Here is a 22,825-nt window from a genome sequence, read left to right on the forward strand (position 1 = left end):
TATAGAAAGGCAATGGACCTGACCCACTGCTAACGATCTTGTTTCCTTAGGTTCCTTTGGGCCCATGAACTTCAACTTCAGGAATGATTTAGCATACGTGGCTTACTCTCCACGTGTCTGTCTGTCTGTCTCTCTCTCTCTCTCTCTCTCTCTCTCACACACACACACACACACTTTTTAAAAATGTACTAATATCCTTGAAATGATTTGAAGAAATGTAAAGCCCTCTTTAAGTTCAATTGTTTTTATACTGAATCATTCCCAACCTCCTCACCATATCTGCTGGGGCAGACCCTGAAACCATTCTTTATACTTCATTACTCTCCCCTTTCCCAGCTCTTTAGAATCTCATCAAAACCACAGGGCATTCTCTTCCCGGAAAACATGATAGGTTCTAATGTTGATTGTTCAGGTCTCAGAGAACCAGTTGCAAGTCTTTTTCTACGGTAGGTTAATAAAAATCAAAACCAGATTGCATTTGTCTCTTATTTACCAAGTGACACACTTTGTCCTTTATTTGTGCTTCTGACATGGTTTCCCATTGCTGACAAAGAAGTGAAGGGACTTGTCCCTCTGCGGTCATTGGTATAACGCTCCACAGCTCCCTACATTTTCTTATCCCTCCTCATAGCAGCCCAGGAACATCACAGGTGAAACAGCATACGAGGGGCTTGAGCTCAGGTGTCTGGGATGTGCCCCCATGCTCTTCCCACTTCTGGCTCTGTGACCTTGGGCAGGTTATTAGCCTCTCTGAGCCTCCATTTCCTTGTGGGTAAAACAGGCATCCTATGAATGCTTAGAACTTAGGGCTGCTTTCAATGTGAAAGAGACGGTATATGTAAATTCTTTGGCACAGTACCTTGTACATAGTAATTGCTTAAGAAAAGGTAGCCGTGGTTGTGGTTGTTACTACAAGGTAGCTGGTGCGGTGGCCAGTCCCCAAGACGGCTCTCAAAGATCCTTGCCTTCTGGTATCCATGCACTTGTACAGTCCCCTCCCACACAGAATGGCCTCTGTGACCAATGGATATTGTGGAGAGGTTGCTGGGGAACCTCGGAGGCTGGACCACTTGGGTCCTAAGAGTTTCTTCCTTGTGTCTCAGATCCCATGCTCCGGGGGAAGCCAGCCACCACACTCAAGCAGCCCCGTGGATAGGGCCATATGGGGAGGGACTGAGCTTCCTGCCAAGCTGCCAGCCACTGGAACAAACCATCTTGGAAACAGAACCCTGAGCCGCAGTCAAGCCTTCAGATGAAAGCAGTCTTCATGAGAAATTCTGGGCTGGAGCCACCCAGGCACTCCCGAATTCCTGATCAGCAGAAGCCGTCAGAGATTGTACATGTGTGTTGCTGTTTTCAGCTACTAACTTTCAGAGTAATTCACTGTGTAATAATAGATAACTAGTCATCTGTAGGGTTGACTTCATGATTCTAAAGGAGATTTTAAATGAACTAATACATGGGAAACACTTAGAATGCTGCCTAGTACATACTTAAGCATTCAATAGATGTAAGTTTGGTTGTTACCATAGTTTGTTTTTCTCTCATTGTCATCATCACTACCTTTCTTCCAAAGCATCTAAGATTCAGGCCTTTCAAATTTCAAGAAGACCATTTCAAACTTGAAGAAGAGTTGAAACCATCAAGAGGGTTGAAGAGGAAGAACTAAAAGAACTAAGGAAAAACTTTATTTGCAAAAAGTTCACTGCAAGGATGCCTGGGTGGCTCAGTCAGTTGGGTGGCTGACTTCAGCTCATTCCCTTAGTTATTTGACAAACATTTGATGAGAATCAGCTGGGCACAGAACACTGCTCTAGGCTCTGGATTGCTGCTGTGAGCAAAACTATGGAGCCCTCATGGAGTCCCTCGTCTGCGTGGGGAGGTGGACACACATCTCAGCAAGCAATGAGCACGTAGCATAACGTCTGGCACCCTAGGAGCTATGGGAAGCATTTACCAGAGCTCCTGACTCAGAGCTCTGATTTCTTCATCTCTTTTGACTTAGGACCTACATGTGAAGGGGAAGTAATACCAGGAAACATGAGGGTTAAAGTTACAGGAATGTGTGGTTAATGACCTCCCAGATGGCCCCCAACGATCCCACTTCCTCATATTCACACTCTGTGTCACCCCCTCCTTTGGGTGCTGCTGGACCTAGTGACTCAATTTTAACCAACAGAATGCTGCTAAATGTATGGGATGTTACTTCCAAAATTAGGTTACAAGAACACTTGGGGTCCTATTCTCCACCCCCAACTTCTGTCTGTCTGTCTCTCTGTTTCTCTCTCTTGCTCTCCAGCTGCCATGTTGTGAACTCTTTATCGAAAGGCTCAAGTGACCAGGAACTGTAAAAATGTCCAGGCAACAGCCAGTGAGGAATGAAAGCCCTGAATCTAACTGTCCACAAACAGCTAAATCCTGCCAACAATCATATAAGTAAGCATAGAAACGGATCTTCCCCCAGCCCAGCCTTCAGATTAGACCTCGGCTCTGGCTGACAACTTGACCATCATAAACACTAAGTCAGTGAACACTTAACATCATTGAGTCTTACCTGGTCACCTGAGGAAGGCAGTATGAGAGAATCATCACTAATCAAGTGTCTGCTTCAGATATTGTACTTTTATGATCACATTTCTCTTCACAATAATCTGAGTTCGGTTTTTAAATTTTTTTTCAATTTTTTAAGTGTTTATTTATATTTGAGAAAGAGACAGAGCATGATGAGCAGGGGGGGACAGAGAGAGGGAGACACAGAATCCAAAGCAGGCTCCAGTCTCTGAGTTGTCAGCACAGAGCCTGACATGGGACTAGAACCCACCAAACACGAGATCATGACCTGAGCTGGAATCAGATGCTCAACCGACTGAGCCACCCAGGTGCCCCAATGAGTCAGGTAGTATAATCCTTTTTGCACAGATGGGGAATCTAAGGCCCAGAGAATTTAAGTGAGTGGCTCAAAATAACCCAGAGAAAACTAAAGTTCAAAGCCAGATCCTTTTGATTGGAAAGGATTTCCGCAGCACCACACTAAACCATACTGCCTTCTAAAACAAGAAAATCCCCATTTCATAAAACCCAGAATGTGTTTACAGCTTGAAGGATAGTGCGCTCACTAGGTAAAGATGCTGGGCACGCCAAATAGAACCTAATTTATTACGTAGTGCAGTTCAACTCCTAGAAAACTTTTCTGGATGCATCTAATTATTGTAGTTCCCACTCTCACCCCCTCAAAAAAATGCTGAGCAGGAGAGTTCTTCCACCTAGAAATTAAAGTCATCCCCGAGCTCCCAAATGTACATACACACTTTTTTAAAATTACCTGGCTAATCTACAGAAAAATCCTGCTGGGAATCAACTGAATTCTTGTAATTCACGTTTAATATAGTCTCTAGCATACAGAAGAGACATCTACTGACATTTCCTAATGAAAATGTTGCACCATCTGAAAAGGATAAAATTTTTAGCCCTCATTTAAAAAAATACCATGCAGCGTGTTATTTATTCTAATGCCTCAGTTTTACTGTCCCTTGAATGAAGTTGTCCACACCCTTAAAAGAGTGATTTTTCATTTGTGACCAGTCCTGGAACCAAGAAACAATTAATACGAAAACAAACTGAACCTGCAATTTATCATCAGAGCCGTTTTGCCAGTTTTCTTAGCAGGCAACATTTTTTTTTTCTTTCTCTGTGGAAAAGGGAGGAGAAGGTGGATTCATGAAACGTGTAAGCCTACCTATGCTGACAGCAAGGAGTCTGCTTAGGATTCTCTCTCCCTCTCTGCCCCCCTCCCCTGCTCATTCTCTCTCTCTCTCTCTCTCTCTCTCTCTCTCTCTCTCTCTCTCGTCTCTCTCCCTCCCACCAAAGTAAACAAACTTTAAACTTTAAAAAAGTGTAAGCCTACTCTTGGCCTATCAATTTGAGGGGAAAAACTGTCATTGAACTACAGTGTCCTGTGTGGTAGCCATCAGCTACATTTGGTTATGTACAGTTCCACTGCAAACTTGAATGAGGCTATTCTGAATTATGATCTCTCCAGGTATAAAACGCAAACTAAATTTCAAAGACAGTTCAAAAAAAGTGAACAAATCTCAGCAAGATTTATGTTGACCATATGTTGAAATATAATATTTAGATATATAGAAGCAAATAAAATAATATCAAAGTTAACTAACTCCACTGGTTTCTGCTTTCTTTTTTTTTTTTTTAATCTTTTTAATGTTTATTTTTGAGAGACAGAGAAAGAGAGAGCGTGAGCGAGGGAGGGGCAGAGAGAGAGGGAGACACAGAATGTGAAGCAGGCTCCAGGCTCCAAGCTGTCAGCACAGAGCCCGACATGGGGCTCAAACTCATGAACCATGAGATCATGACCTGAGCTAAAGTCAGAGGTTTAGCTGACTGAGCCACCCAGATGCTCCTCTTTCTGCTTTCTTAATGTGGCTGCTGGAAAAAATGTTAATTTCATATGTGACTTGCATTTGAGGCTCACAACATATTTCCTTTGAATGGTGCTGATAGAGACAATATTTCATCCGGTAAATAAACACATGATCTACCAATGTTCCTTGTTTCACAGTTGAATATAAATCCCCTTGAAGATCACTCACGTAGGAAGAACATTTTCTTTCCCATTTCTCCATCTGACTAATTCTGCCTTCAAAGCCTGTTGACCTTATATTGTAGGCATCCAAGTCGACTGAAACAAAAGCGATTTTAATGTCATAATATCAGTAGGACAAATGTACTCCAGGTCAAGAAGGGAGGGGAAGAAATGAATAGGAAAGAAAGAAATCATCTTTTGAAATAACATGAACATTTGACACTTGAAATCTGCAAAGAACCCAGCACTGAATAAGATCTCCATTTTCAGTAGGGAAATTTATAGAGTAATTAACTAACAAGGCAAAAGTCACAGGAGATATTCACTCAGTGACAAATGCCAAGAAAATGATTCCAGCATACGTAGGTTTGATTACTTTACCCAGGTAACTGACTCTTTTTCACAGACAAACAGGTAAGCAGTAGATTTTAATTAGAGTACTCAAAAAAAAAAAAAAAAAAAAAAACCATCTGGAAGGTAAACAGATTTACATTTTTAATCGGGCATTATTGGAACATTTTCCCCTCACTGTGAAAACTCTGCTTTAATAATTTAAGTTGTTTTTCTCAGAGTACCTCAGCCTACTTCTTTTAAACACCTCTTCATTTCACGCTAGATTCTTTGGGCTTGATTGATTTTAATGTTTAAAAGCTTAATTCCGAGAGCTGTTTGATTGCCTGATCGGGGGCTGTTGCTGTGTAGGTTTGTAGTTCAACTTGGTTTGGGGGGCGGGGGGTGCAGGGAAAATGGATTTTTTTTTTTTTTTGCATTTTTCAGTGAGTTCCCACACCCAGTGTGGAAGAGAGAACAAAAAGGACCAGGAAAGGAAATTTTTACCATTTCCAGAACCCTTCAGCACACATATAATGAAAACGCAGTAGAATTGCATGTACTGTTTGCTTCTGTCAGGCACTAATCATAGCTCCTTAAACGTAGCTAGTACTTTCTACCCTGTTGTTCAAGCCAGAAATCAACATGGACCCCTTGCATTCCTTCACTCCCCAACATGATCAGTTACCACGATTTGTACATTCTACCTACTGAATGTCTTTTGAATCCAATTCACCCCTTCTCCTTCCCTCTTGCCACCCCCCTTACCTGAGATCCCCATGTACCTCTGCCTGCGTGCCTTCAACGCTCTCCTAACGAAACTTCTCAGATCTTGTCTTGCTCCTTCTCAATCTGCTGGAACCCTCCATTGCCTCCACTGCCCACAGGACAAGTTCAGACTTAGCTGAGTATATTCTTTTTTTTTTTTTTTTAATTTTAATGCTTTATTTATTTCTGAGAGAGGGGGAGAGACAGCATGAGCAGGGGAGGGTCAGAGAGAGAGGGTGATACGGAATCCGAAACTGGCTCCAGGCCCTGAGCTGGCTGTCAGCACAGAGCCCGAAGCGGGACTCGAACCCACGAACCATGAGATCATGACCTGAGCTGAAGTCGGACACTTAACTGAATGAGCCACCCAAGTGCCCCTAGCTGAGTATATTCTTAATGAGCTGCTGCTGAGGCTGACGGCAGCCAAGCACAGAGAGAAGGGTGAAAGGTGAGGCCAGAGGAGCGGGCAGGAGACTTTTGGTTATGGTAAGTTTAGTCATTATCCTATGAGCATTAGGAAGTCACAAATGGCCATTTTTAAGCAGGGACATGGCATGAACAGATTTCCATAATCCGTCTTGTTAAAAGCAAGGGTTCTTAAATTAAAATAAAATAAAAACAATGAGGGTTCTGGAATCAAACTTAAGTTCAAAGTCTGACCATGCCACTTAGCTGTGTGTCTTTGGGCAGTTTATTTAACTTTTCTGAGCTGGTTTCTTCAACTATAAAATGGAGTTTAAGCCCCCTCTAAGATAGGCACAATTGTGATACCTCAACGAAGTAGTACTTAGTGTACTACTCAGCACATAGCACCCTACTAATTATAACTAAATATTACTATTAATAACTCCTTATCTTTCTGTTTTTTCCAAGAAGCCCTCCATGAGCCCTCAAGACTGAGTTAAGCTTCCTTTGCATGTGCTCTAGTAACACCCTATATTTATCTCTATTTGTAGAATTTATGAGTTTGATCATGATTGCCCATTAAGATCGCCAATGTGTTCTTTCCCCCACCGAACCACAGCTTCCTGAGATGAGAACTAGGGCTGATATGGTGAGAGTTCCTTCTGTGTTTGCCAAATAAAAGAATACCTTAGGGGGCCTGGGTGGCTCAGTCTGTTAAGAGTCCGAGTCTTGATTTAGGCTCAGGTCATGATCTCGGGGTTGGCTGGTGAGATTAAGCTCCCATTGGGCACTGCACTGACAGCATAGAGCCTGCTTGGGATTCTCTCTCTCTCTGCGCCTTCCCCATTCATGCTTGTGCTCTCTCTCTCTCTCAAAATAAATAAATAAACATAGAAAATATCTGAGACTGTTTCATACTTCGAATTGCATGATCACTTCTGTCCCATCTTTATTCCCATTTTGCAGTTAAGGAAACAAAAGCTCACAAAAATCCAATTTTAAACCCAAAGTCCTGTAGTCAATAAGCATCAGAGCTGCAACTTGTCTCTGGTTCTGTCTCTCAGCATGGGCTGGGAGAAGAGGATCTAAAAAGCAGTAACACCCTCAAAAACGACCTTCCAAGGGGAAAACCAGTGTTTTCACAACACTTCATGAAATGGCAAAGGGAAGAATAAAACGTTTCAGCTGGAAAAATACTAGGTAGCCAGAAATCAACCCCAATACTACCAGAAATAATAATTCCAGGAAATGGCGCTACATACTCAAAAGGGAACATACTCCAGGATACACATAATAAAGTCACCTTGGCAATGTTTGTGCCTTTGTGGCCAAGCCAGGGAGGGATTGAATTTACAAGAGAATTGCAAGGAGGACATTTGCCCAAGCTAGCCCATCCTAAGAGGTGTACCAACCCACCCCACAATGTTCAGCTCCCTCCCATGTAACTGTGAGCCTAATCACAGCAAAACTCCAGAGTAATCGCAATGAAAATTTCCAAAGGGGGAAAGATCAGAAGGTGGTAAAGCTAGAAGCTGTCCACGTAGGCCAGTTGGCCCAAGTGTCACAGCCAGGTGCCAATGAAGTCAAAGCTGATACTGGTATGGGCCAGCTGGCTTTGCACTGAGGGGGAAAGAGGTTTTATGATCTCTGGCTAGAATCTTCACCTCTCACTTATCCTGCCAATGCCAGCATTTGGGATCAAAAGGGAACTGGGTAAAAGAGTTTAGAGAACTTAATGCCAATCTTGACGACGAGGGCAGACATTCAGGTAGCACACATTAATATAGACAGCCAACTGTCAGAACAAACACTCTGGACTAGTTGGCAAATAGCACTGAGTCCCCTGAGTACCTCCCACATCACCCCAGCTGCCCAGCTCCTCCCCAAAGCAAGAGTGAGGAGGAGTGCCAGGAAAGGAAGAGAAGTATAGCTTCCATGAGTTTCCAGTATTGGGGGGATAGTCTGATTTTATAGGATTTGCCAGATGTGTACAATGCAGCAGTGTTTACCAATTTGAATATTTTTCTGTTTATTATTTGAAAAAAATTTTTAATGTTTTATTTATTTCTGAGAGAGAGAGAGAGAGAGAGAGAGAGAGAGAGAGAGCATGAGCAGGGGAGGGACAGAGAGAGCGGGAGGTACAGAATCTGAAACAGGCTCCAGGCTCTGAGCTAGCTGTAAGCACAGAGCCCGATGCGGGGCTCGAACCCACGAACCATGAGATCATGACCTGAGCTAAAGTCGGACGCTTAACCAACTGAGCCACCCAGGCACCCCAATATTTTTCTATTGAAACCAATATTTTTCTATTGAAATAACATATCAAATGAGAAAGAAAGCCTCAACATGCATCTTGAATTTTGGTTCCAACATTAGTCTTCCTAGGACCAGAAAAGCTTTTCCATGAGAGTATTAACAGCAAATATTTATTAGGAGTTTTGTGAGTTGGGACTCCCCAGAGCAGAGCTTGAGACAAGGACTTGGGTGCAGGCAGCTCACTGAGAGGTGATCCCAGGAAGCAGAAGGGAGGGAGGGAAGGTAATGGCAACAGCTAGAGAGAAGTCAATGAAAAGGTGCATTTGTTGAGCTGGTTAATGTGGGCAACTGAGGCTCAGTCCTGACAGTGGACCCTATGGGATCTGCACGGACCACACCTCAAATTATCCCCCTGAAAGAGGGAATGAAACATTTCTCTACAGACTCCTGTCTCCCATTGGTTGAGAATTAAACCTCTGCATTTCCAGGTTGCCCCACTTTGAAAAAGACCCTGAGGTAGAAAAGCTGAGACCGTCAGTGGATGTTTGAGGTAGGACCAGCGGAGCTTGGGGCAGGGGGGAAATCTGCCCTTGGACCCAGAGCCCAAATCCCACATGGGCCACGTGAAGAGGCTTTCCATATACCAGGTACCTTACATTGCACAGGTAGGTCCTATTATTTTCAGTATTTTCAGAAGTAGAAACAGACATGGAAAGCTAAAGTATCTTATTAAATGTCACAGAAATGGCTGAAGTTCAAACCTGTGTTATCCAACTTCTGCATCTAAGCTTTTAACCATATGGAAAAAAAATGCTTGTAATAAGACTTCAGAAAAGAAAAAAAAGATCAACCCTTTGCAGATGGAGTGGGAGTGAGGGAAAAACAATAGTAGAGAAGATTTTATAGCTATACACTCCCTTCTTTTTATGGAAATAGAGAAAGATAGCCAATCTGGCTGTAGACTTAAAAAACTCTGAAAAAAAATGTCTCCTAATGACTTGACACAGAATTACAGACAGTCTCTTCCCCCAAGCATCAAATATACTATATGTATAAAGGTACACCTATAGCCCATTATTCTAATGAAATCCCAATGGGTTTTGACAACACTGATGGCCCACACCACAGCTCTAGGAAGACTGAGGATTTGTTATTTAGTGCAATTCCTGATACAGTCTGTGATTCTTCTTGGCTTAGATTTTTTAAGAGGTCAAGAGTATTGCTTTCTATGAAAGAAACGAAACAAAAGTGTGTTGGGTAATGTTAAAGACAGGCGACATTTAGAGACATAAGCAGAGCTATTATGTCCCTGTTCAGCTGGTCTACATGTAAAGAGAATAAGAAGTTCAATTTGGGATGAATTTCTGAACAAGCCCCTCATACCAGCAGGAATGTGGGGTAATGTTTTATACGTGATGTGCCAGCCATCTACAGAGCTCAGCAAACCTGGAGATCAGAGGCATTAGGCTCCTGTCAGGTAGCAGGTAAATGATCTCCAGGGAGGTGAGGGGAAGCTTTCTGCACAGATGATAAAGACCGCTGAAATGACCTGGTTCCTCTCCTTAGAGCTCTTCCCGCTTTTTCTCCTCCGTGTCACGCCCTGTGCTCACTCTCAATTTGATTTCACTGGAAGGTTCCGTAAGTGAATTTGGAGCTTCTGAGTCATGACTGAGACCCAGCAGGCAGCTCTCATTCTCTGACCCTGGGCCCTCCTGTCCAACAAGGTTTCTCAAGCATGCTGTCTGCCCTCCTTTAAATGAGATGGCAGTGGGACAGGTGACACATTTCCCGTGGGGACCTGGTAAACCATGATTAGGAAGCCACTACCCATATATTTCTCCTGGTGGAAGAAAAAGAAATAGGAAATGCTTGAAGGTTCTACAGCACCCAAAGAGAGAGAAGCTTGTGGGTCTCAGCAGTAGAAAAGATGTTAACTGTGTCCTGTCATGTGATGCTATGCAAGCAGGTCAGTCCCTAGGGGAAGTGCCATTTGGTAAAGCCCACGCCAAACAGACAAAACAAATTTACAAGTTCTTAACTAGAGGCTTCCAGAAATTCAAAAGATTCTGATTTGTAAAAGCTCACATACACCCAACATGTCTCATAATCTCTTTTCTTTCATCCCCGTATTATAGATTGCACACTATCTAGCACCCTCTTCCTGAAATTTCCCAGAAACATTCATTAGGATCATGCATTCAGCACCTACTCACTCCCTTCCCTCCCCCACTGTGGGACGAGGAGACTTCCTACCCCCACTCATGGCCGACTTGGCCAGGTAACTTGCTTTGGCCAATGGAATATTAGTAAATGCAAAAGGAACAGGGGCCTTAAGTTTGCTTGTGGGTTTTGGTTTGACCTCTTTTGCTCCAGTGATCTACCATGACAGCATGCCCTGGGGATTTTCTGCTCAAGCAATATGGGCCCCAGGTCAAGCATAAACCCTGGAGCCACGCCCCGGGAGCCCACAGCCCGAAGCAGAACTACCCAGCTGAGCCCAGCCACTGTCAGTCTCTCGGAGACAAAGGCGAACCCATGTGTTGTTAGCCACTGGGTTTTGAGTGGTCTGTCCTCGGCCAGTGTGTCTCTTTGTCGTTCTCCTCTCTCATTCTTCCTGATTCTAATTCACAAAAGCCCAAAAGAATGGCAGCCCCCTCTTCAGAGGAGAAGGAAGGGAGAGAAAGACAATGGAGCAAAATCAGAATCCTCCCAAGACACAGAGAAAGGAAAAAAGGCCGGAGCTCTTCACGTGTTGGTAACTGCTGAATCGTCACACCCATCCTACCAGCCACCATTTAGCTGTTCTGTGACAGGCACAGCGTTAAGTGCTTTATAAACTTGAACATATTTAATCCGCCCAGTATCCCAAGGAGTCAGAATAAATATCACCATTTGACAGAAAGAAAACTGAGTCTTCCAAGGGTTACCTATCTTGTTACAAGGCGCCAGAGCTGGGATCAAAGCTCAGCTTTAGGCAAATCCCATATTAGAGCACAACCTGGGCAGCGAACCAGTCTTAAAACGAAATACCATTCTTTAATGTAACAAATTGGCAAAGATTAGAAACACTCTAACACTGAGTACTGGCACAGGTACGAAAGCGGCATCCCATAAAATACAGGTGAGAATGTAAATTGGTGCTAACCTTCTGGAAAGCAACCTGGCAATATTTATTAAGAACCTGAACATTCGCATACCCTTTAAACCAGTAATCCCACTTCTCTGATTACATTCTAAGCAACTAATCAGAGATGCTGCCAAAGATTCATGTTCAAGGTTGTTCTTCAAGACATTGCTTACCACAGTGAAAAATTGAAATCAACTAAAATGTAGAATAGTTGCAGAATAGCTAAATAATTGGTATTTGCTACAGGCTAGAAATGTGTGCAGCTTATATAATATGGTTAAATCATATTTTAGTGAAATGAAGAAACGTTGGTACTCTGGGCTGAATGTTTATGCCCCTCCCCGCAAATTCATATGTGGAAATCCTACCCCCCCAGGTGATGATATTAGGAGGTGGGGGCTCTGGGAGGCGATCAGGTCATGAGGGTGGGCCCTCATGGAGGAGATCAGTGCCCTTATAAATGACACCCGAGAGAGCTCCCTCACCCTGTCCACCATGTGAGGACACAGCAGAGAATTCCCATCCATGAATCAGGACCTGGGTGTCCACCAGATCCCGAGTCTTCAGGCAAACTGGTGTTGGACTCGCCAGCCTCCAGAGCTGTGAGAAATACATTCCTGTTTATAAGTTACCAGTCTCACGTATTTTGTTATAGCAGCCTGAATGGACTATGACAGTCTGCAATACTGTCTACACGGGGGAGGTGCGGGGGGGCTGATGGAATTCGGGAAGTAGGATATAAAACTGACTATACTGTGACTCCAGTTTGGGGAAAGAGTAAGATAATACAATAGAGAACATGCATTAATTCTGCAGGCGGATTATTATTTTCTATGGCATTTTTCTTTCCATTTCAAAACATTTTTTGTATTTCTCAAATTTTATAGAGTAAGTGAATATTACTTCTGTACCTAGAGAAACATATATTTTAAAGTTTTATTTATTTCTGAGAGAGAGAGAGAGCAAGCGAGCAGAGGAGGGTCAGAGAGAGAGAGAGATACAGAATCAATCCGAAACAGGCTCCAGACTCTGAGCTGGCTGTCAGCACAGAGCCCGACGGGGCCTCGAACCCACAAACCGTGAGATCATAACCTGAGACGAAGTCGGGCTGAGTTGGATCGCTTAACCAACTGAGCCACCCAGGTGCCCTGAGAAACATATTTAAGTACTGGAAGAGCAGGAATCATCTAGAGGCTTCTTCCCTCACGGGTCTGGTGCCCGGGATGGGATGGCTCAGAGGCTGGGGTTAGCTGGGACTCCCACACTGTGTCTCCATCCAGCTTGAGCTTCCATGGTGGGAACAAGAAAGGAACGTTTACTATGGTAAGACATTGATGCTTTGGGGCGCCTGGGTGGCTCAGTTGGTTGGGCGTCCAACTTCGGCTTGGGTCATATCTCACGGTTCATGGGTTTGAGCCCCTCATCTGGCTCTGTGCTGACAGCTCAGAGCCTGGAACCTGCTTCAGATTCTGTCTCCCTCTCTCTCTGCCCTTCCCCAGCTTGCACTCTGTGTGTGTCTCTCTCAAAAATAAATAAACATTAAAAAAATGTTTCTAAGACATCGATGCTTTGGGATTTGCTGCTGCAGTGGGAGCGTACCGTATTCTGGACGAATACAATGATTTGCAGATATACAGCTATGTCATCTAATGTGATATACCTGCATTTACTTTGTCTTCTTGTCTCTTAGCCTGGAGGTCAGCCTGAGCACCGTCTTTCTGTTCCATCACAGGCAATCTGCAGGGCAGAGCTGCCGCTCCATGAGGCACATGAGGGTGCCCTCCTGGCCGTGATATTTCCACACGTGGCCTTGGCCAAGTTACAGAAACTTTCTGAGGCTTGGTCTTCTCATCTGCAAAATAGGAATGAGGATGTTTGTCTTGGGATCATTGTAAGAATGAAATGAGATGAAGATCTATTATAAGGGACTTGGTACAGCAAAAGCACTTAATAAATGTTCATTTTTGTATTAGTTCTGCTATTATACAATGTCCATAATGTCTTTATCTGATGACTAGGATGGTGTCAGCTGTGCACAATTAAAAAAAAAATAGTCATCACATTCAGGGAGGATTTAGCATGTTTCGTGTGGTTTGGGTTGGGGGATAAAGGACGAAAGAGGAGACTGAACTCCTAAAGCCACAGATAAGAAGTAAAAAAAAACCAAAACAAAATACTTCCCTTTGGATGTATTAAATATCTGCTTATTTATACAGCGCCTGGTTCTATAGGAGAAGGGAGAAGGCAGATTTCATGCCATCTCATCATTTGGAAACAAAAACAGACATTAAAACAAGAATGGGGATATAAAATAGAAGCAGAAAGGAGCTCCAAAAAAAATCTTAACCATGGGAGCCTCGCTGCAGACTTTGGCTGTGAGCTAAGCTCTCTAGCAGACCGCACATTCCCAAGGTGTGCTCCCACGGGGAGGGCTGTGAGGGAAGCGGCTGGCAAAGGTGACTTCAAGATGGCACTGGGTGTCTGCCTAGCATGGTGGCACGCGGTTGAGGCACCCAGAGGCATAATATGGTGCGGCTGCCAGGCCCCACGGGAAGAAAGAAGCATCCAATTTCTCTGTTCATCACCAGCACTCAGATCCAGAGGAATGTCTTAAAAAAAAAAAAAAAAAAATCTCTGGCTTGCACTTTTTAGGCCATTTAATTTTTTATTGTTGAGCATGAACAATGAAACAGAGCCGTTTCCTGTTTCTCGGCCCCAACCTCCCACTGCTGAGGAATTTGGGTTTAAATTGCCGGAGAGGAACATTTACATTCTATAAATTAGCTTCACTAAAGATGCTTAAGCGTTTATGAAAACATTCCCATTTTATACTCAGCTTTATAAAATCTTAAAGAAAAAAAAAAATCCCAACCTGCCACGTGAAGCTAAGCCTGGCAGAGAGAGCAATGGGCTCAGTGCAAATATGCCAGCAGCTTTACAAATGAGTAATGTGGAATCAGGATTAAGAGCCTGCGGATCATTTATCAGTGACAAAGATTCTTAGCCTCTGTACTCCAGGCCATGGAGACTCTCACAGGCTAAATCCTGCGCCTCAGAAGCAATATACAGTATTAACTCATTTATACCCCCACGGATGCCGGCAGCAGGGAATCCCGCCAGGCTCTGCCTCCAGTGCCCAGGACAGGCAGTTTCATCAAAGGCAAAGAGTCTGACTTCAGGGGAGACCTGGATGTAAATCCTGGCTTATACTAACCAGCCAGTGACCTTAGACAGTGGAACTAACCACTCAGAGACTCAGTTTCCTCCTCTGACAACTGGGGACAATAATGACACACAGGTACTCATAAGGGCTAGTGTGCCTGATACCTTCACTTCTGGACAAGCAGAAGAAACTACAAAGGAGTTGCACTACAAAACTACAGAGGCGTTTCATCCTAGATGCACTGAAATAAACGTGTTTAGAAACATGTTCCCCACCATCGTGGAAAAGAGTATGTGACGGAGAAAACCTTTCATTCATTTCCTTCTATACCCCTTCCTCCAAATTTTTCTAGCTACATTTGGACCTTCTATGGCTCTATGGAAAAGAGGTCATGACCAAAAGCAAAGAGAGACTGAAGAAATTAAATTTGGATTGTGCTTCCAAGGGTGTTGGTTTAAGAATAATTTTAACTCTTTGGGCACCTGGGTGGCTCAGTCGGTTAAGCGTCCGACTTTGGTTCAGGTCATGATCTCACCGTTCATGAGTTCGAGCCCCACCTCATGCTCTGTGCTGAGAGCTCAGAGCCTGGAGCCTGCTTCGGATTCTGTGTCCCCCTCACTCTCTGCCCTTCCCCTGCCCTTCATGCTTGCTCTCTCCCTCTCTCTCTAAAAAATAAACATTAAGAAAAATTTTTAATAAAGAATTAAGAATAATTTTAACTCTTGACTTTATAGAAATCTCCCCTTACGTGCTTACTTTGAAGTCTATGACCTCCCCATTCTGCAGCCCCGGAACCCCGAAACACACAGTTCTCATCACCCCCCTCACAGCGGGGCAGCAGGCCCAGGGGAGCAAACAGCGGTATGGTCTGGCTGCTAGGCCACCGACGCTGGTGGTCTAACTTCCTTGGACATCAGATATCAGGCCTCTGACAAAGAGGGTCTTAGAGCTGACGTGCAAATTCTTGTTCACTAAAACTTATTAAAGCATCCTGAGTGTTTTCAGTGTGTTCTACCTGATTTACATCTTTTCTGTCCGTCAAGTTTAGGTGATCACTCTGATGGATAAAAATCATATCTGAAGCTATATCCTGAGCAGCACTTAGAGGTTACCATTTCCAAGGATGAATACCTTATTTAATAATCCTTACCACCAACCACATGCTATCACTATTTGCACAGTTTTATCTTGAATATGACACATTTATTCTCACTGCACATCATCACGGTCTCAATGAACAATGGCTCAGCAGCGAGGCAGTGCTTACTTAGTGATGCGCTGGACCAGCGTTTCCAATAGAACTTTCTGGGATGATTTAAGTCATTTCTACCCATGTTGTCCTACTAGCCACACGTGGCAATAGCATTTGACATGTGACTGGTACAACTGAGAAAATGAATTTCAAGTTACACTTACCTCAAGAAATTTACATTTGGATATCATTGTCTTGTGTGGCTATTTGCCAACATACTGGACCGCCCACTGCTAGATACTACCCACTTAGGACTTGGGCTAGACCAATGGTGTCCAATGGAAATATAATGTGAACCACAGATGTAATTAAAATTTTTCTAGTAGCCACACTTAAAAAATAAAAAGGAAACAATGAAATGACATTAATTTAAATTATATACTTTATAATTATCAACTATAAAATACTATTATTTCAACATATCATCAATACAATATAATGACATAGTTTACTTTTTTTTCACACTAAGTCTTCAAAATTTGGTGTACATCTTATAATTACAATGTATCTCAGTTCAGACCAGCTGTATTTCAAGTGTTCGACAGCTCCATGTGTCTGGTGGCTACCATATTGGAGAACACAAGGCAGATATTAGCTACCCTGGGGCTTACTTTTCCATCTGTAACATGGGCATCTTTACAGCAACTGTCATCTAAAACACTCTTGTATTTAACAAGGGATGCTAAGGAATTTTTAATACAGAGTGTTAAACACAAAGCCGAACTCTGACTACATTTATTTTTACCAAAGTATACATAGCTATGCAAAATACTCGGTGTTCCCTCTCTAGCCATATTTCTTGTTCTTTTGCTTTGAATGAAATTAATTAACTAATTTCACTAACATGTCAATATTTACTGCTAATTATACAAGAACTGTTCTACAACTCGAAGAAATGCAATGTGATTGTGTACCAAAACTTTTAAGCTCAGTGCCTCGTAATTTCCATATCAATAATTTCCATTAGTGTAATGGGACACAATAGAAGCCTGCTCCTGGAATGAAAATGTGTAATGAGAAAAGCAATCATAGAGAATCACTTGGCAGCAAAGGAGATAGCCAATAAGCCAATGACCTGATCGATGGGTATTAGGTACATTAAATGCAGAAGATGATTCACAAGTGTCCATTAGCAGAAATTTTAACAAATAAATTACATAAAAATAATCAATACAGCTAGCTGACAATGTAACCTATAACGGTGGATTCAGAAGCAATTTCAAAGATCTGCACTGCTCACACTTGAATGCTTTTCAAGTTTAACATTGCAAACTACACCTCCTCCCCCACCTTTAATGCTTTTTCGGAATTAGCTTGTTGTTTCCACCATACCGTGCACTCATGAAAAACGGATGAAGGCGGTCATGTGGGTTTTCTGTCTCTTCAGGACACACCTTGCTGGAACATGGTAAATATTGGCTAATGGCTTTGGAGGCAAGAGCTAGGACAGTACAGTCTTTGCTTTGGAAGACAGAGGGAGGTAGCACGGGGGTGAGGGTGGCGGGGAGTAGTCGTAAAGGCTGGATGGCTGCCTTTCAAACGTAGACAGGAAAATGGTTTCATAATGATTGTCCACAATGTCGGCCTGGCTCTTGACTGGAGAAAGGGAAGCAGAATACAATTCCTGTGGCCTTGGACTCTGCCAGACTAATCAGAGTCATTCCTTCCACATTACAACAGTTCATGGAGTTTGATTTTGTTCATCCAATAAGTGTTTACGTGCTACAAACTTAGCAGACTGGGAGAAGACAGGATAATGACACCACTATTATGTATTATTTAGCTGGTATTAAGCTTTCATTTGCTTCTCTGGCAGAAGCAAGATTTTTGCTTTGCTTGGAAAAATAAGCAGGACTGGGCTACAAGTCATATTTGTGGAAGACTTGCCCTGCCTTCAAGGGGTTTGATGCCAGGGTACAGTCTTTCCTCTCTTCACCTTACACAGTATATTAGAAGGCGGCAGAGGGCTACCTTTTTACTGAACACCTGTTATGCATCAGGCACCATGCGAAGCACACGTAGGTGATATTTAATTTTACTGACTTTGTCTTTCCCACAAAAGTATTGCTAGTAACGGGAAAAATGCATTATTTTGAACATCGAAAGGAGAAAACCCTCTGCCCATCCCAGTAGCAAAACCCCAAGATTTCAGGAGACAAGATCAGCAGGGTCCTTTGATATTTCATGTTTGTAATAAGGAAATTAATCTAGAAGTTGTGAGGTGGGGCTGTTATCTGCCTCTCTTTCATGCCAAGGCAATGGGGGTGGTGTTACTGGCTGCTCCGGCCACCTCAAATTTAAGCCACTTAAAATGAGATCACAAAAAGCTAGAAACATCATCCTTCCAAAGCAGCAAATAGTATTAGATCTGAAGAGGTACAATTTGAATACTTCTTTGGGGTAATTTCTGGAAAAGGGAAAGAGTCTCATTAATAATGCATGTAAAAGTAAGCAATGTATCCATTGCTTTTAAGGGAAATTAGAAATAACTATTGATGTTACAGTGATGTTAAAGAATAATAATTTTAAAGATAAAATCATAATTCATAGCGATATAAAATGAACACATGTTAAAGATTTTACTTCATTCATTCATTCATTCACAAACCAGTAAGATGATAAAATAGGTTGAGAGGAGCTTTCAAAAAGCAGGTACTTACATAGACAGGCTGATAGAAATGTACTTAATAGATGCAAAACTGGCTGGAGGGAGGATGGTAGGGACAATTTTCAAAATTCAGTTGCATGCTGCGGTAGGCAGAATCCGGAGGTGTTTGCTTCTGGGTGCACATATCCGGTTCAATCCCCTCCCCATGAAGATGGGCAGGACTGTGGATTTGATGGATTTCTCCCCCTGGTTAGGTTATAGCAGGTAACAAAGATGTAGGGATTTTGCAGACGTAATTAGATTTTTGAGACTTTGAATTAATAAAAAAAAAAAAACAACAGATTATCCCTGAGTGAGGCTGACCTAATTAATCGAACTCTTAAAGGCTACTGGACCCTTCTTGAAGTAAGAGAGTTGAGGTATGAGAGATTCTGCTGGCCTTTGAGAAGCCAACTGCTGAGTTGTAAAGAAGGCCACATGGTGCGGAATAGCAAGGGGCCTCTGGAGCCTGAGAAGTGACTGCCAGCAACAAAGCAGGGACTTCACTTTCGTAACTGCAAGATGAAGCCTGCCAAACACCGTGATCTTGGACAAGAAACCTGAACCACACACGAGACCAGGCCAGCACCCTGATGTCAGGTTCTGCAGGAAGCCTGGGAAGAAGACCCAGCTAAACTGTGCCTGGACTCATGACCCACAGAAAACTCCAGATGATACATGAATCTTATAGGAAGCTGTTCGATTTGTGGTAGTTTGTTAAACAGCAATAGTAAACTCATACACGTCGACAGAAAAGAATTCTTTGTATTGCTATGGGGAAGCTACAACTTACAAAGCAAGTTGTACAAAGCAAGTAAACCAAGCTCAAGGCAATCAAAGGTGCAGAGACCCCAGAATCAACCCGGAAGATGACACCTAGGTTTTCATGGGATGTGTCCAGTAATCCGTGTGGTCCTTACGATGAGAAATATTTCATTCGGCAAAGCGCCTGTTTCATAGACAATACTTCTTAATTTTTTTTTTATTTGAAGAAAACCTTTTTTTGTTTTTCTCTGGAATGGATTTAGACTACACTTTGTTTTTCTGAGCATAGGAGGGATGCCTCGCCACCAGGAGCAACAGAGTGGAAACCTAAAAAGCCTCCAGAAAGCACCAGTGGTTCTGAGCACCATGCACCAGTCACTGCTGAGAAAAGGGAACTGGGCAAAATCCAAACTGGACCATGAGCCGATGTTCCATGTGCGGGGAAAGTTGAGGCTGACTTCATCCACTGATTCATTTATTCAAATAAATAAGTAAATAAGTAAATAAATCCAGTGCCCACTTGGCTCTAGACAGGGAGACAGTGACCCACGGACACTACATACTCCACAACCTCACAGAGTTTACATTCTGAAGAAGCCCAAATAACCCAGATTTGGAGAACTACACTGAAAAGTACCAGATGTGGAGAACTATAGTGCTATTTGACCACAGTGGTTAGCCATGAATACTTTCTTGAGGTAAAAGGTTGAGACCATATCCCTGTGGGTAGAGTTTCAGAGATCATTTGGTTGCTAATCATCCTAGAAAGCAGCAGATCCTGGCATAGAGAAGGAGGGTGGGGACTCCAGGCCCTCAGCTGGTGGGCGCGCAGGTGCCAGCCCCCTCAGGAAATACAGATTTGGTCCTTGGTGTTGGGTTCAGCCTCAGCAGCCAAGTGGAGGGTGCCCTGCACCGCTGAATAAATTAACGCAGAAAATATAAGATAATCTATGTGTTCTATGTGTTGCTCTGTTTACCTCTGAAGTTAGTAATAATGATTTTAGCTTACATGTAGAAGCACTTTGCATAGAGTAACTTACTTGATGCTCCTAATAACCCATCGAGGTAGGTATTATTATTACTCCTGTGCTGCAGATGAGGAAGCTGATGCAGAGAAAGGTTAAGTGACTTCTCTGCAGTCGCAGCTGGTGAGGGTGAGAGCTGGGACTCCAGCCCAGACAGTCTGGCACCAAAGTCCCAGCTCTTCACCTTCACAGGGAGCCTCTTTGTAATAAGGGTTCCCTTGGGCATGGGCACAGCCACATCCGGGAGTAGTTCTGAAGCACACTCAGCCTTGCAATTTACTTCCATCACCCCAAAGCTCCATTTCCTCAGGAGCAGGTGTGCGACTTCAGCAATAGGACAGGAAATTAAGGGATTTTTATCTTCTCCTCCGGCCACGGGGGGGGGGGGGGGGGGGGGGAGGGGGGGGCACGCTGATTGTCCATCAGGTAAAACGAAGAGTTATTTTACCATCCTCTAAAATCTGTCATCTACTTAAAAAAAAAATTTTTTTTTTCCATCTCTGAGCCTCTGCTTTCCTGCTGAAGAGATGCAGTTTCTCCTCTGGGTGTTCCATCGAAAGTATATACAGCTCTTCTCCCCACTAGGATTCAACCCCGGGACCCGAGCTCTGGGACGGCAATCCCCTGCAGCTGTCCACAAACACTAATACACAGGATGACTGAGGGTTTCAAGTTTCCTGTTTACAGCCACCATCCAATGAGGATCTTTCTGGGAGAAACGGACACTGGCAACAAATTAACAAGGGTTCAGTTACTTTACAAGGGAGAACAATGGTTCCTCTGACCACTTTTGATTCATTCTATCTCTGGTTTCCATGGAGCATCATAAAGGATCTGTGTGTGTGTCAGGAGAGCGGACAGACGGAAGTGGCCCTGGGCAAGCAGGAGAGGAAGCTTCTGCCTCATGGGTCTCCATCCGAAAGTGAGTTATCCCCAGCACTGGGTATTCAGTCCCTGAGTTCTGGAATCGGTGGGCTGCTTTGCCTGGGGCAATGACAATGACCAGGCCAGGTAACACAGTCCCCATTCCCAGGTTGCTTTCTTCCCTGCTCAGAAGACCTTTGCCCCTGAGCTGTGGTCCCTTTATAGGTTTCTGCTTGCTGCCATCTTTCCCTTTCATAGCAACTTGCTGGAAAAGCTGTGTGGGAAATCAGAGGTGCCCGCTGAACTGCCTCTGGGAGGGAAACAGCTAAAGAATTTTCAGACGCTAGCTCTGAAACTTACCGGTTCTATGGCTCTTTGGCTGCCCAGAACGCGTCCCTTCTGCTTTTCACAGCTCCACGCCCCTTCTCAGTCACGTGATTTTAGAAGGCTGAGACCGCTGGCTTAGGAGCAGGGCATGTGACTTAGGATGAGCCAATCACTGCATTGCATTCTCGACGCCGCCAATGATTGGTTCATGGATAATCATGTGACTTAATCGGAGCCGTTTAGAGGGGCGGTGAGACTTTCGGTGGGAATTCTTGGAAGGAGATTTCTCACGCTGTTATTGCTGGACTTGAATGAGGTGTGAAGTTGGAGACCTAGTAACCATCAGATAACCCTCAGGGAGCCGTAGTCTTTGAATACGATCAAGTTAGGAAGAGTAACAGAAGGATGCCAACTTGAGAACAGTGCCTGAGCCCCCGAATTAGCTTGTGTCTGAACAAGTCCTGTTTCCAGACACCTGGCTTCGTGACTCGATACCACTTCCTTCGGGCCTGCACTGTCTCCGGTTGGATTTTGTGTCTTGCAGAAAGAGTTGCCTGTTTCCCTTTAGGGAAAGTGGAGAGGAAGCTCCAAGAATAAGAGGTGCTTCAGCCAGGAAACCAATCCTCATCTGAGGGTATTCATCCCTTTACGTTTATCACGAGAAAGCAAAATCTGCAAAATATGCTTTTAAGAGCCATTAGCCTTTCTATTTCCTTACATCTAAAACTGACATTTTTAGGGGGAGGAAATCGGCCCATTCTGTTCTTCAAGTGATTGCTGGGCCTCCCTTAAAGTGGACAGATATGGGCTGAAATTCTCAATAGTCTTCCATGTCTTTTTTTGGTCACCATGCCTTTTAAGTGCATATGCTATCATCTCAATTATACCACCAGACATGGTGTGTGAACACATTTGGCGGGGGACCCAAAATCACCTGACTCCCACCTTGGCCTACCAACCCCAGCTCTCCACAGTGCCCGGGGGGGGGGGGGGGGGGAGCAGTAAGTAAGTTATTTTTAGCGAGAACTTTGATCCAAATCCTTAATGGAAGTCCAGGTAAGTAAGGTTGGACCTCATGTTCGTTCTCTTTCATTTCAGTTCCAATTGTCAGATGTAACCACACAGTTGACATAGACCTTTCCTTTTCTGGGAGAGCGAAGCCTGAAAATATAGTTATGCTGTGGTTTGCTGACGTGGAGTTAGCATAAGGCACTCCATCTTGGGTCCAGCCTTGGCCAGGTCAAGGAATCTGAACATGCTTCTGGTGAGAAGATGAATGTGTCCAAGGAAAGAGGA

The sequence above is a fragment of the Hyaena hyaena genome, unplaced genomic scaffold, assembly GCF_003009895.1.
Source record: "Hyaena hyaena isolate Hyena2069 unplaced genomic scaffold, ASM300989v1 scaffold_74, whole genome shotgun sequence".
NCBI classification, from domain to species: domain Eukaryota; kingdom Metazoa; phylum Chordata; class Mammalia; order Carnivora; family Hyaenidae; genus Hyaena; species Hyaena hyaena.